Raw genomic sequence first — 12,587 nt, 5'->3', positions numbered from 1 at the left:
GCTACACAAAACATTAACTCTTGCTTACTCTTAGTGTCCCTTGTCCCTGGGTGAAAATGAAAACCCTGAAGTGGAGGTGAGAGAGAGATGGTGTGCATGAGACACTGTTAGATCAAATGAAGTTAGAGCCCACAATAACACAGGCACATACAGACAAGGAACTCAGAGGACCAGAAATAGGACATGAGAGGTGTCCCATTCATCACAGAGAGAGTTACCACCATATTCTAGTTTTATTCATTCTCATAAATATCTTACTATCCCTATCTTGCAGACATTCTCATTTTGCCAAAGTATCGCAAAATGACTATAGAGCTAAAAATTTTAACCAATGTCAAGTCCAGATTGTTATGTCACATTTTGAACAAGCAAAGCACATTTGGGATGGCCCTGTGGCAGAGTAGGTTAAGTCTCTGCCTGCAGCGCAGGCATCCTACACTGGTTCGAGTCCCAGTTGCTCCACTTCCTACCCACTTCCTATCCAGCTCCCTGCTAATGACCTGTGAGAGCAGTGGAAGATGGCCCAAGTGCTTGGGCCCATGCACCCACATGGGAGACCCAGAAGAAGCTCCTGGCTCCTGGCTTTGATTTGGCCCAACTCTAACCATTCTGGCCATTTGGGGAGTGAGCCAGTGAATAGAAGATCTTTCATCTCTGTCTCTCCTTCATTCTCTGTCACTCTGCCTTATCTTCATGAGCCAGTTCATCCAGGTAGACTCTGTAGTTATAAACACACTGATAATGTAAATTTAAAAAGAACTGAAAAATAGCATATTTAGTTCACAGGTTTATATGCATGGACAAGACATTGCTTTCAATGTAGTAAGTTAGCATAAATCAAGCTCACAATAATTATTTCTCATGAAATAAAGGGCAGAGGTATGGAATTGAAGGTGGCAATTTGCAGATTCTATTTTAATTTTTTTAATGAAGTGTAGCCAGTATTATATATCTATTCAGTAAAATGCTTGTTGGAATTAAATAAACAAGCAATTCAACAAAAACAAAACAATCCAGTTAAGAAATGATTCAGGCTCTCTGCTCCGCCCCGTTCGACAGGCAGCCGCTTCTTCTCGTGCAGTGCAAGCGCGTCCCCGAGACACGATGGTGAAGGTCGGAGTGAACGGATTTGGCCGCATTGGGCGCCTGGTCACCAGGGCTGCTTTTAACTCTGGCAAAGTGGATGTTGTCGCCATCAATGATCCATTCATTGACCTCCACTACATGGTCTACATGTTCCAGTATGATTCCACCCATGGCAAGTTCCACGGCACGGTCAAGGCTGAGAACGGGAAGCTGGTCATCAACGGGAAGGCCATCACCATCTTCCAGGAGCGAGATCCCGCCAACATCAAGTGGGGTGATGCTGGTGCCCAGTACGTGGTGGAATCCACTGGCGTCTTCACCACCATGGAGAAGGCCGGGGCTCATTTGAAGGGCGGAGCCAAAAGGGTCATCATCTCTGCCCCCTCTGCCGATGCCCCCATGTTTGTGATGGGCGTGAACCACGAGAAGTATGACAACTCTCTCAAGATTGTCAGCAACGCATCCTGCACCACCAACTGCTTAGCCCCCCTGGCCAAGGTCATCCACGACCACTTCGGCATCGTGGAGGGGCTCATGACCACGGTGCACGCCATCACCGCCACCCAGAAGACCGTGGACGGGCCCTCTGGGAAGCTGTGGCGTGACGGCCGCGGGGCCGCCCAGAACATCATCCCTGCCTCCACTGGCGCTGCCAAGGCTGTGGGCAAGGTCATCCCCGAGCTGAACGGGAAACTCACTGGCATGGCCTTCCGTGTGCCCACCCCCAACGTGTCTGTCGTGGACCTGACCTGCCGCCTGGAGAAAGCTGCTAAGTATGACGACATCAAGAAGGTGGTGAAGCAGGCATCCGAGGGCCCCCTGAAGGGCATCCTGGGCTACACCGAGGACCAGGTCGTCTCCTGCGACTTCAACAGTGACACCCACTCCTCCACCTTCGATGCTGGGGCTGGCATTGCCCTCAATGACCACTTTGTGAAGCTCATTTCCTGGTACGACAACGAATTTGGCTACAGCAACAGGGTGGTGGACCTCATGGTCCACATGGCCTCCAAGGAGTAAGAGCCCTCAAACCACCGGCCCCAGCGAGAGCACCAGAGGAGGACGAGAGGCCCTCAGCCGCTGGGGAGTCCCTGCCCTCACTTAGTCCCCACCACGCTGAGAATCTGCCCCTCTTCACAGTTTCCATCCCAGACCCCCTGGAGGAGGGGAGGGGCTTAGGGAGCCCTACCTTGTCATGAAACCATCAATAAAGTCTTCTGCACCCAAAAAAAAAAAAAAAAAAGAAATGATTCAATGGGACCAATGTTGTAGCATAGCTGGTGAAGCTGTCACCTGCAACGTTGGCATCAAATATGGGCAAGGGTTCAAGTCTCAGCTATTCTATTTCCTAAGCAATTCCTCCTAATGTGCCTATGAAAGCAATGGAAGATAGTCCAAGTGCTTGGGCCCCTGCCATCCACATGGAGTTCCAGGCTCTCAGCTTCAGCCTGGCCCAACCTCCATCACTGTGGCCATTTAAAGGGGAAGAACCAGCAGATGGAAGATCTCTGTCTCTCTCCCTCTTTCTGTAATGCAATCTTTCAAATAAATAAATAAATAAATAAATCTTTTAAAAATTAACTCATTAAACTCATTTTACATTTTTATGTATTATTTGAAATAGTTTAAAATAACAGCCGGCGCCGTGGCTCAATAGGCTAATCCTCCACCTTGCGGCGCCAGCACACCGGGTTCTAGTCCCGGTTGGGGCGCCGGATTCTGTCCCGGTTGCCCCTCTTCCAGGCCAGCTCTCTGCTATGGCCAGGGAGTGCAGTGGAGGATGGCCCAGGTGCTTGGGCCCTGCACCCCATGGGAGACCAGGAAAAGCACCTGGATCCTGGCTCCTGCCATCGGATCAGCGCGGTGCGCCGGCTGCAGCGGCGGCCATTGGAGGGTGAACCAACGGCAAAGGAAGACCTTTCTCTCTCTCTCTCTCTCTCTCTCACTGTCCACTCTGCCTGTCAAAAAATAAAAAAAAAATAAAATAAAATAAAAAAATAAAAATAAAATAACAAAAATGCAAAAAAGGGGGGGCAAAGGATCTGAATAGATATTTCTCAAAAGAACAAATACAAGTGGTCAAAAAACTCATGAACAAAATGCCTTCCACTGCTCTCACAGGTCATTAGCAGGGAGCTGGATAGGAAGTGGGTAGGAATTTTGATCACTGAAGTTGATCAAAATGTTCTGGAATTAGGGAGGGGATAGACACACAGATCAGTAGAACAGAAGTCACTGCCTGTGATGCCAGAAGCCCATAAAGTCATCAGTTCCTGTTCTAGCTGCTCCACTTCCAATCCAGCTCCCTGATAATGACCTGGGAAAAGAAGCAGAAGATGGCCCAAATGTTTGGGCCCCTGCTACTCACATGGGAGACCTGGAAGAAGCTCCCTCCTGGCTCCTGGCTTTGAGCTGGCCTAGAGCTCACTGGTGTAGCCATCAAGGGGGTGAACCAGTGGATGGAAGAGCTCTCTCTTTCTTTCTCTGTCTCTCCCCCTCTCTTTATAACTCTGACTTATTAAACATAATTATTCATTAGGAAAATGCTAATAAAGCCATGATATGATATTCCTGAACAATTACAAAAATTCAAATAAAAATCCTAATAATACCAAGTGCTGGTGAGAAAGCACAACCACTGGAACTCTCATACAATATGGTAATGGCAATGCAAGAAGGCAAGGCCCATAGGAATTTCTCCTAGAGAAATTAAAACTTATGTTCACACAAAATCCTGCACATGAATTTTTATAGGAACATTATGCATAAGTACCAAAAGCTAAAATTCTGAATGTTTGTCAATGAGTGAATGGGTAAACAACCTGCACTGCATTCATAAAATGGAAAACTACTATGATGAAATATATAAGATCATGTAACTTTATAAGGAAAATAGGCTTATTTATCTCATAGTTCTGGAGGTTCAAGGACGTATAGCGGCACTGGGGCTCTGCTCTGGGAAGGAACTCTTGATAGCATCACAGTGGAGGAAACACATGTAGGTGGAAGATTCCATCCCAAGTCAAGAAGCCAGAGGGAGAGATTCCAGGGTTGTGCTTGCTCTTATAACTTGCTCTCAGAAGAACAAACTCAGGGTCACATAGAACTACCTTACTCCCTTCCCACGGCAGTGCCCTCAATGACTTAATGGCCCATTAGGCTCTGCCCTTAGAGATCTCACTACCTCCCAACATAGGAAGCCACATAGGGATCATGCTTCTTATTCATGCACATTTAGAGAAAAAAAATACATCTAAACCATAGCAGTTACTCACTAACAAAAAGTGACACACTATTGATAGACTCAGCCAATTGGAGAGACTTTAAAGTTGTTATGTTGGGGCTGACATTGTGGTATAGAGGGTAAAGCTGTTGCCTGCAACTCCAGCATCCTATATGGGAATCAGTTCACATCCTGGCTTCTCTGTTTCTAATACAGCTTCCTGTTGATGGCCTGGGAAAAACAGCAGATAGCCCAAGTGCTTGGGCCCCTGCCACCCATGTGGGAGACCTGGAAGAGGCTTCTGGTTTGTTGTAGCCATTTGTGGATGAACCATCAGATGGAAAATCTCCCTCTCTCTGTAACTCTGGCTTTCAAATAAATAAAAATAAATCTTTTTTTAAAAAAAAATATTGTTATGATGAGTGAAGAAAGCCACTCTCAAGTGGTTAAATATTGAATGATTCCATATATGGAGACTTTCACAAGAATACAAAACTGCAGTGTTAGTAAACAGATTAGTAGTTGCCCAGATTTAGGGACTGGGGAAGGGGAGACTAGTTAAGTTAGGAACAAGGAAGTTAGGCGATCAATGAATGTCTTATTGTGGCTGAGATAATCCCTACCTACACACTAAAATGTCTAGACCCATCCACCATAGTCATTTTACTCTGTTAATTTGAAAAATACATATGAAAGAAATTGAGAAAATAAATTTACTTCACTCCACATAGGAAGTGCTCACAACACAGTCAAGCCTCAGCTTTGCCTGCCCTGTCTAAGGTAACTTTAGGGAGGGAGAGGCAGAAGAGAGCAGGGGCAGGGTGGGCGGGAAGGGAGAGAGAGGAGGGGAGACAGACAGGGAGAGGAGGAGGAGGAGAAGAAGAAATAGTTTTATACCCTATTTATCCTCAGATCTTCAAAATTTTCTGTTAATATTTTCTAGGCAGGTAAACTTTTAGGTTGCCTCAAATTCTTCTGTTTCTCAAATTATTTTTTTCAATAATAATTTTATTCAGTGTTAAATAACATTCAAAGGCAATTTTACAAATGAATTCATCTTTTAGAAAACAATTACTACCCAAGATGTACATTGTGTGAAATTTCACACAACAAAAAAATGTTATATGAAAGATGCTATAGATCCTGCACAATTTGGTAACCTCAGTCAAAATCCCAGTGCTTGTATCTAACAGCAACTTAAGTCAATACCCAGAATAGTAATTCATTTTGACATCTTTTTAAAAAAAATCACTTTCTATATATTAATAATTTCTCCTTGTTAACACAAAATGTGTTATCTGGACTAACTTCACAATGCGTGACACATGTTAGACAGCAATGATTTTTTGATACAACAAAAGCAGCATTTCTCAAACCTATGAACTGGAAATGAGAGACTTTAAATTCCATTAATAATTTCTTAAGACAGCAGCTTCCCCACTGTGAAGTCCAGGGAAAGGTGTGCATCTGTTGTTAATATATTATCTTAATGCTGCAACCATCTGCCTAAATAAAAAGCCAGAATTAGGAGGCATTAAAATAAGTGTCCTTTCAAAGAGGGAGATAAATTAGGATGGAAAACTCCTCAGTCCTTGTCCAAAATTCAGTAACTAGATAAGGAATATCTTCTCATCTACTCTGCTTATATTTTGGCTTTCTTACTCTTAAATTTGGACATAAACTAGAAAACACTGGACATGTGAGCTCCATTCCTAGATGATATTCGTTGGTATATTGGGTTCAATATACTACATGGCAACTACTAGCCTGTCATTTGCTACTGTCCTTGATGTGTGATCCACTATATGTAAAGTTTCATGCACTCAAGCAGCACCTCTGATGAGACTCTAGCACCTGCGGACATTAGCCTTACCTTTCATTGTTTAAAGGAGACCAAATTTTATAGGCAATTGGTTTAAGCTCAGTTTTAAGAGTGTATTCCTTCTTGCGTTGTGTTGCTTCCATCCTATCCTCCAAGTTGACCTTTCTGTTCCTGAAATGCATTGATCTTTCTTCTGGGCTTTATTGTGGGGAAACAGAGTCTAAGCCATTATCTTGCAACTCCACTGATGTCCTTGCCCAGCTTAGATCCCAGGACATAATCTCAGATATTACAGACATGATGTTGAATGCATCCTGGCCAGCTGACACATGTGATCAACTCACACAAAGCTTACAGACTTCTAAACAGTTTTGCACTCAATTGTCTTCAATCTTGGAAGCCAGCACCACGTTGGACCCAAGAAAGAGGTTCAAATTCTCAGTATTACTCAGTTTCTGAGGATATAGGACTGATGGAAGTGTTGTCAGAAACTTCCTGCTCTTTCTGTACTGGTAAGCTTTCTATTCTCCATGTTCACACAGCAAAGCTAATCTCTTATAGATCTTTAATATTATTTCATCAATTCCCTCATTTAGTCTAGTTTCTAGTCCTGACATATCTGTTTTCCACAGTCTCTGAATATGACACTTACAACTGGTCTGTACTTGAAATTTATACCTAGTCTGTACATGCCAGGTATATAAAAAACATTAGCACTTGGTACCTTTCCTCTAGGTCTTTATATCAAAATGGAGAAGGTAAATAGAAAGATTAATACAATATAAAGAGAGGAACATAAACAGATGTTCCTGGAGAGTGGCATGAAAACCCCTGAGAAGTATTTACTGACACTGAGGCCAGCCAAGATAATATAGCAGGCGACTCCACACAAATATGGAACCATACCAGAAGCAGAAGTGGATAAAGGACATTGAAAATGAAAATCTCCATCCCACAAAATGCTTCCATTTAGTTGGCTGCACTTATTTTTTAATTGTTTCATTAAAGAAACTGTAATCAATATGCATACTCAAATTTTCAATAGGCCTCCAAAACATAAATGAATAAAAGTAGTATCAATTAAAAAAAGAACAAATCCTCTTCTTAAAGAATGATATTGGCAAGGCTGCAGTTAGTGAGTTCTTAACAGTACTGACTGTTTTCATGATGGTTATTTATCATTCATATATTGATAAAGTGTTAGTGGATATTTAGCACATACTCATTGTCAAGCACACTTCTAAACACTTTATAAACTGTATTTCATTCGTTCTAAGAGTCATATTTTTCCACATTTTAGCAATCACTGAAATTGGAATATGCATTACACATGATGGTACATAATAATTTAATTGGCAGAATTTTCTGTTAGTGTTATATAAAATAATGCTCTTCTCTTAGTTGATAACATCTTCCTGTGGATTAAATAAAGTATTACCTTCAATGCTTGCATCAATCCTATATAAAATCTGCATTTTATATAGAAGTGTAGACACTTGGCTATTTTTACATAGCTAATAGGCATCAGTCAGAATTCAAACCCAGGAGTATGGAATCAAGGTTTATGTCTTGCCTTTTTTAGATTTATTTCCTTAATTATTTGAAAGGCAGAGTGGCAGAGAGGGAGAGAGAGAGAAAGAGAGATTTCCCATCCAAGGTTCACTCCCCAAAAAGCCACAACAGCCAGAGTTGGGCACTTGAATATGGGATGCTAGTGTTGCAAGTGGCAGCTGAAACCACTGCACCTCAACACTGACCTAAGCTTGTGCCTTTGATCACTAATTGTAATGCCGCTCAGACTAAATTATTGAATAGAAATCATACCTTTCTTTCTCCAATCATATCATACTTATTGAAAAATAATATAAAACATTTTATTTATGTTCATTTTTAATACAAAGGTAATGGTGTGGTTAATAAACAGCAAAAATTATTCACAACCAAAAAATATTTTCTGACAAAATGACTAATATAACAATGAAAATAACAGAAACCTCCAAACAGTAACCTAAGACTTCAATACTTTCCAAATGTAGAAGGCAATGTGTATAACTCTGATCTGAAATCACGTTAGAAGTTGTGACAGATCAGGCAGGAGGAAAGTGAAGGGGGTATTGCAGAGAAAATGCCAACACTGAGGGTGCAGAAAAGCTATAAGTTTTTCAAAGCAGCATCACTGAGGTTTGGGAGCAGGTCATTCTTTGGTGTGTGTTGGAAGAAGAGCAGGGGTGAGATGCCTCTCCTTTGTAGTCTTTTTTCTTTAGTAGCATCTTTGAGTCTACTGAGTAGATGCCAATAACACTCCCTCAAATTGCAAGAAAGATGTTCCAGAAATTACCAAACACTCCCTGGGGAGCAAAAGCACCCTCAGTTGAGGACCATGGGTTCAAACACTCTTTTATCACCTAATACACTCAAGGAAGACAGCCAGAGCATGCTGTATTGATAATAGGAATGAAGATGGGAAAAATATGCAAAAGGAAGGAAGCCAAGCAGCTGAGGTACAAGGAAAGAGACTGGGAATTGAGGTGGTCTACAATATTGTCTAATATTCATTGGTTAATATTTAATACTTATGGTAAACCAAACATTCAAAAACTCACTTCTTAATTCAAAATAATTTTTAAGTAAAGCATATAAATAATAGATCAACCACAGGAATGAAAAAGCAACTATTCCCTTAGGACTGCAATGGTTATTGATCTAATCACCTTAAGGATATTATGAGTTCCTTTAAAAGAATTAATAAACAGTGTTATTGGCAGACATATGCTCATTTCATTTAGACAACATTATAATTTAATTGATAGGTAATAACCCTTTGATTCATAAGATTAAAGCTCAAGTGGATTCTTCCATGAACCCCGAGGCAGAATTTCTCTGCATCAATCACCTTATTATTGATATGCTGTATTAATACTTCTGAAGATGTCACATCAATAACATATTAACAAAGTTTTCATATTTTCTGTTCTTATGGAGAATTTTTAGAAAATATAATAAAAAGGAATAGTTCTGTGCTAACAATATAAGGTAAATCTATTCCAAGTGAATTCAACCATTCAGTAAATATTTATTGAGCACCAACTCAAGAATTCTGATATAATATTAAAGATTTTCTTAAAATAGTTCCATAATAATAAAAATCCAAATCTATCAACAGTTTCAGCTATGTGTAATTTATATGATGTATTTGCATTTACATATTCCAGCTACTTGTAGGTCCGGTTATTTGAGCATTAATAAAATTATAATTTAATGTTAAAAGCCCTAAAATATTCCTCCCCCAAGATACTCCACCATTAGCTGAAACAAAGATAATGATTTATAGCTATACTATTTCAGAACTGTAACTATTTTCACCAACCACCTTTCATTCCTTGATGCTTAATAATGTTCTGTGAAATTAAATGGGTTTTATTATTATTACTGTATCTATTTTAACGAACAAATGGAGTTTCAAAGACAGCAAGTTACTAAGCTAAGAACACTACACAATTAGGCAGAGAGAGAAAAAACTGAAGACTGTTATTCCAAGCACTATTTCCAATGCATTATGGCAATGTTTCATTCATTTCTTTTGTAATAATAGAAGTCTTCCTGTGTTACTTTTTGAAGAGATTCTTAGAGCAATGCTTCCATAATGGATTTGGGGACCAAAATCATCAGAATCAGTGACTCAACATGATTCACAATCTACTCTTCAAGAAACACTGCCCTTAAGAATTAATTTAATGAAATTAAATAATATTTCTCATATTTTAAAAAATATTTAGAATTGAGGTAAAATTTAGAAAAGACAGGGCTGAAACAAAACGAGTCTATAAAAACATAGAAGCAGGTAATGAGACTGATACTACTGATTATAATTTACCTCAGCATATTTTTAAAGATTTACTTATTTATTTGAAAGTCAGAGTTACAGAAAGAGAGGGGAGGCAGAGAGAAAGACAGAGACAGAGAGAGAGAGAGAGAGAGGTCTTCCATCCAATGGTTCACTCCCCAATTGGCCGCAACGGCCCGAGCTGTATCAATCCGAAGCCAGGAGCTTCTTCCAAATCTCCTATGCGGGTACAGGGGCCCAAGGATCTTGGCCATCTTCTACTGCTTTCCCAGGCCATAGCAGAGAGCTGGATTGGAAGTGGACTAGCTGGGTCTCCAACTAGCGCCCATATGGGATGCTGGCGCTTCAGGCCAGGGTGTTAACCTGCTACACTACAGCCCCGGCCCTAACTTCAGTATATTTTTAAGACCAGATTTGTACTCAGCCATAAATCTCAAATTAGCTGTCCCATTTTTTTCACAGTTATGTTTATAATGATGTGAAGCATATAATCAAAATTCCATAGAATGATTTTCTTTTTAAAATGTTTTTATTTATTTGAGAGGCAGAGAAACAGAAACAGATAGAGAGGAAGAGACTAATGAAAGCAGATAGACAGCTATAGGCATCTCTCATTTATTTATTCACTCCCAAATGCCCACAATGGCTAGGTGTGGGCCAGCCCAGAGGCAAGAGCCATGTATTCAGTTCAGATGCTTCAGAGCACTGGCAAGATGCAACTACTCCAGATAAAATAAATCACCTAGAAAATAATAGTAAAAGCTTACAATTAAATGGTGATTTGGGTGTTCTCAACATACTTTCATATATATAAAGTTAACATCAGTGGCATTAAGGATGAATCCAAGGTCACACGCCTAGAAACAGCACAAGAGCACACATTTTCCAACTCATAGACTACAAAACCTTCTCACATTGTATGTACAAAATACTAAAGAGTTGGACATCTCCCCAAACTTTCTCTTTGGTATCTCTTTGCCTTCTTTGGTATTTTCTATTCCTTCCATGGTTATGCAATGACTATGCTCCCCCAAAAATTTGCCATAGGTCTTGTGCTCTTCTTTGTCTAAACTTTTTCTGTAGTTATATCATCCAAATATTATTTTTAAGGTTGATTTCTTTATTATCAACACTACATATATTTCTTTCTCCAATTACACTCAAATATTCTCATATGCCACTAGACAATGAATACTTCTAGATATCATGTAGGTATATCTAACTCACCATATATACCAATGAAACTATATCCTGTCCTGTATTCATCCTCTCCTAGAGAAAGAAATCACCATGCACATCATTTCATCAGATTAAAGTCTGGAAATTTTCTCAGACTCTTCCCACTAATTGTCCTCTCCCCATGTCCAGATGCACAGGCCATGGTCTAGAGCATTTAATCTCTTTACTTTTGTCTGTCATGTTCCCCTATACCCTCCCTATACTACCACTAACTTCCTGTATCCCCTTTTAAAATCTTTCTTGGCTCATGCCAATATTTTCTCAAGTGGCTCATATGTAGTATCTCTAATTTTTACTACTTATAGCTGCCAAAAAATCTTTCTGAAAACAAATATGAGCATGTTGATCTCATGTCTTCACGAAGAACTTGCCAGTGCTTTCAGGATCAAGATCAACCATGATTTTCACTTCTGGCCATTGCCTTTCTTCCTACTCACACTTCCATCCACATCACCCTTTGGCCATATGCAACTTTCACTTCAGCCATACTGAGCTTCTAACAACTTCTCAAACCTGTCATGAGCTTTCTGCTTCCCTAACGGCCTGGAATATCATTCGTTTTCTATCTCATTTACCTTTACATAGCTAATATAATTTTCATCCCCAAACTCAGCTCAGATATCACATTTTCCAAGAAAACACAGTTCTGTCCATCTAATCACACTCTCATTTATATGTCCCCAATCATATTCCAGTGTATCAAGTGTCATAACATTTTTATACTAGTAACCCATCATTTACTAATTGCAAATCATTCCATAGATATGAAAGATTATAAGCATGAAACACTACTGTAACTTTATAGGAAAGCAACTGATTTTTTTCATACTTCTAACTTCTATAAGACTTCTATACACAACCATCACAAATTGTCTACATTCTGCAATTTTTAACTTCGGCAATCAGCTGAAAAATGCACATTTTAAGTTATAGCTTCACTCTTGAAAACATTCAGATTTGGCATTGCAAGCAATTTTTCTCTTTAGTAGCATTTGTATAATTATTTTTATATAGTATTATTGAATGTAATGCTCATTTTATAACTAATGTAAAAATTAGTATAAGGGGAAAATTGATTATAAGTAAAAATACTGGTCCTTCAAATATAATACAACTCAAATAGGAAGAAATCAGGAAATTCTTTGCTTCAGTCAGTCACTCACTAAAATTAAACTAGCCAACAGTATTCTACCGCATGTAAAAGTATGAAACCTCTGTGAATACTTGTTAGAAACACATTGTCTTAAAAGATGTATAGTTATGAATTTCATAAATAGTTTAAACTTGGGGAATGGACTTTTCCTTATAACATGTAAGCATATTCTACAAATTTCATGCATTTCGTAGACCTTCTAGGAATGCTGTATATTTTA

The 12,587-nt window shown here is 39.6% G+C and overlaps 1 pseudogene; it reads left to right on the top strand.

Annotated features, from left to right (window-relative positions):
• Window positions 1–1,032: 1,032 nt before the first annotated feature.
• On the top strand, window positions 1,033–2,333 carry LOC100358368 (glyceraldehyde-3-phosphate dehydrogenase pseudogene; annotated as a pseudogene).
• The last annotated feature ends 10,254 nt before the right edge of the window (window positions 2,334–12,587 follow it).

The sequence above is a fragment of the Oryctolagus cuniculus genome, chromosome 1, assembly GCF_051225735.1.
Source record: "Oryctolagus cuniculus isolate XC-2025 breed Fujian yellow rabbit chromosome 1, ASM5122573v1, whole genome shotgun sequence".
NCBI lineage: Eukaryota > Metazoa > Chordata > Mammalia > Lagomorpha > Leporidae > Oryctolagus > Oryctolagus cuniculus.
The sequence above is the reverse complement of the archived record's forward strand: the minus strand, read 5'-3'. Positions and strand labels throughout refer to the sequence as shown.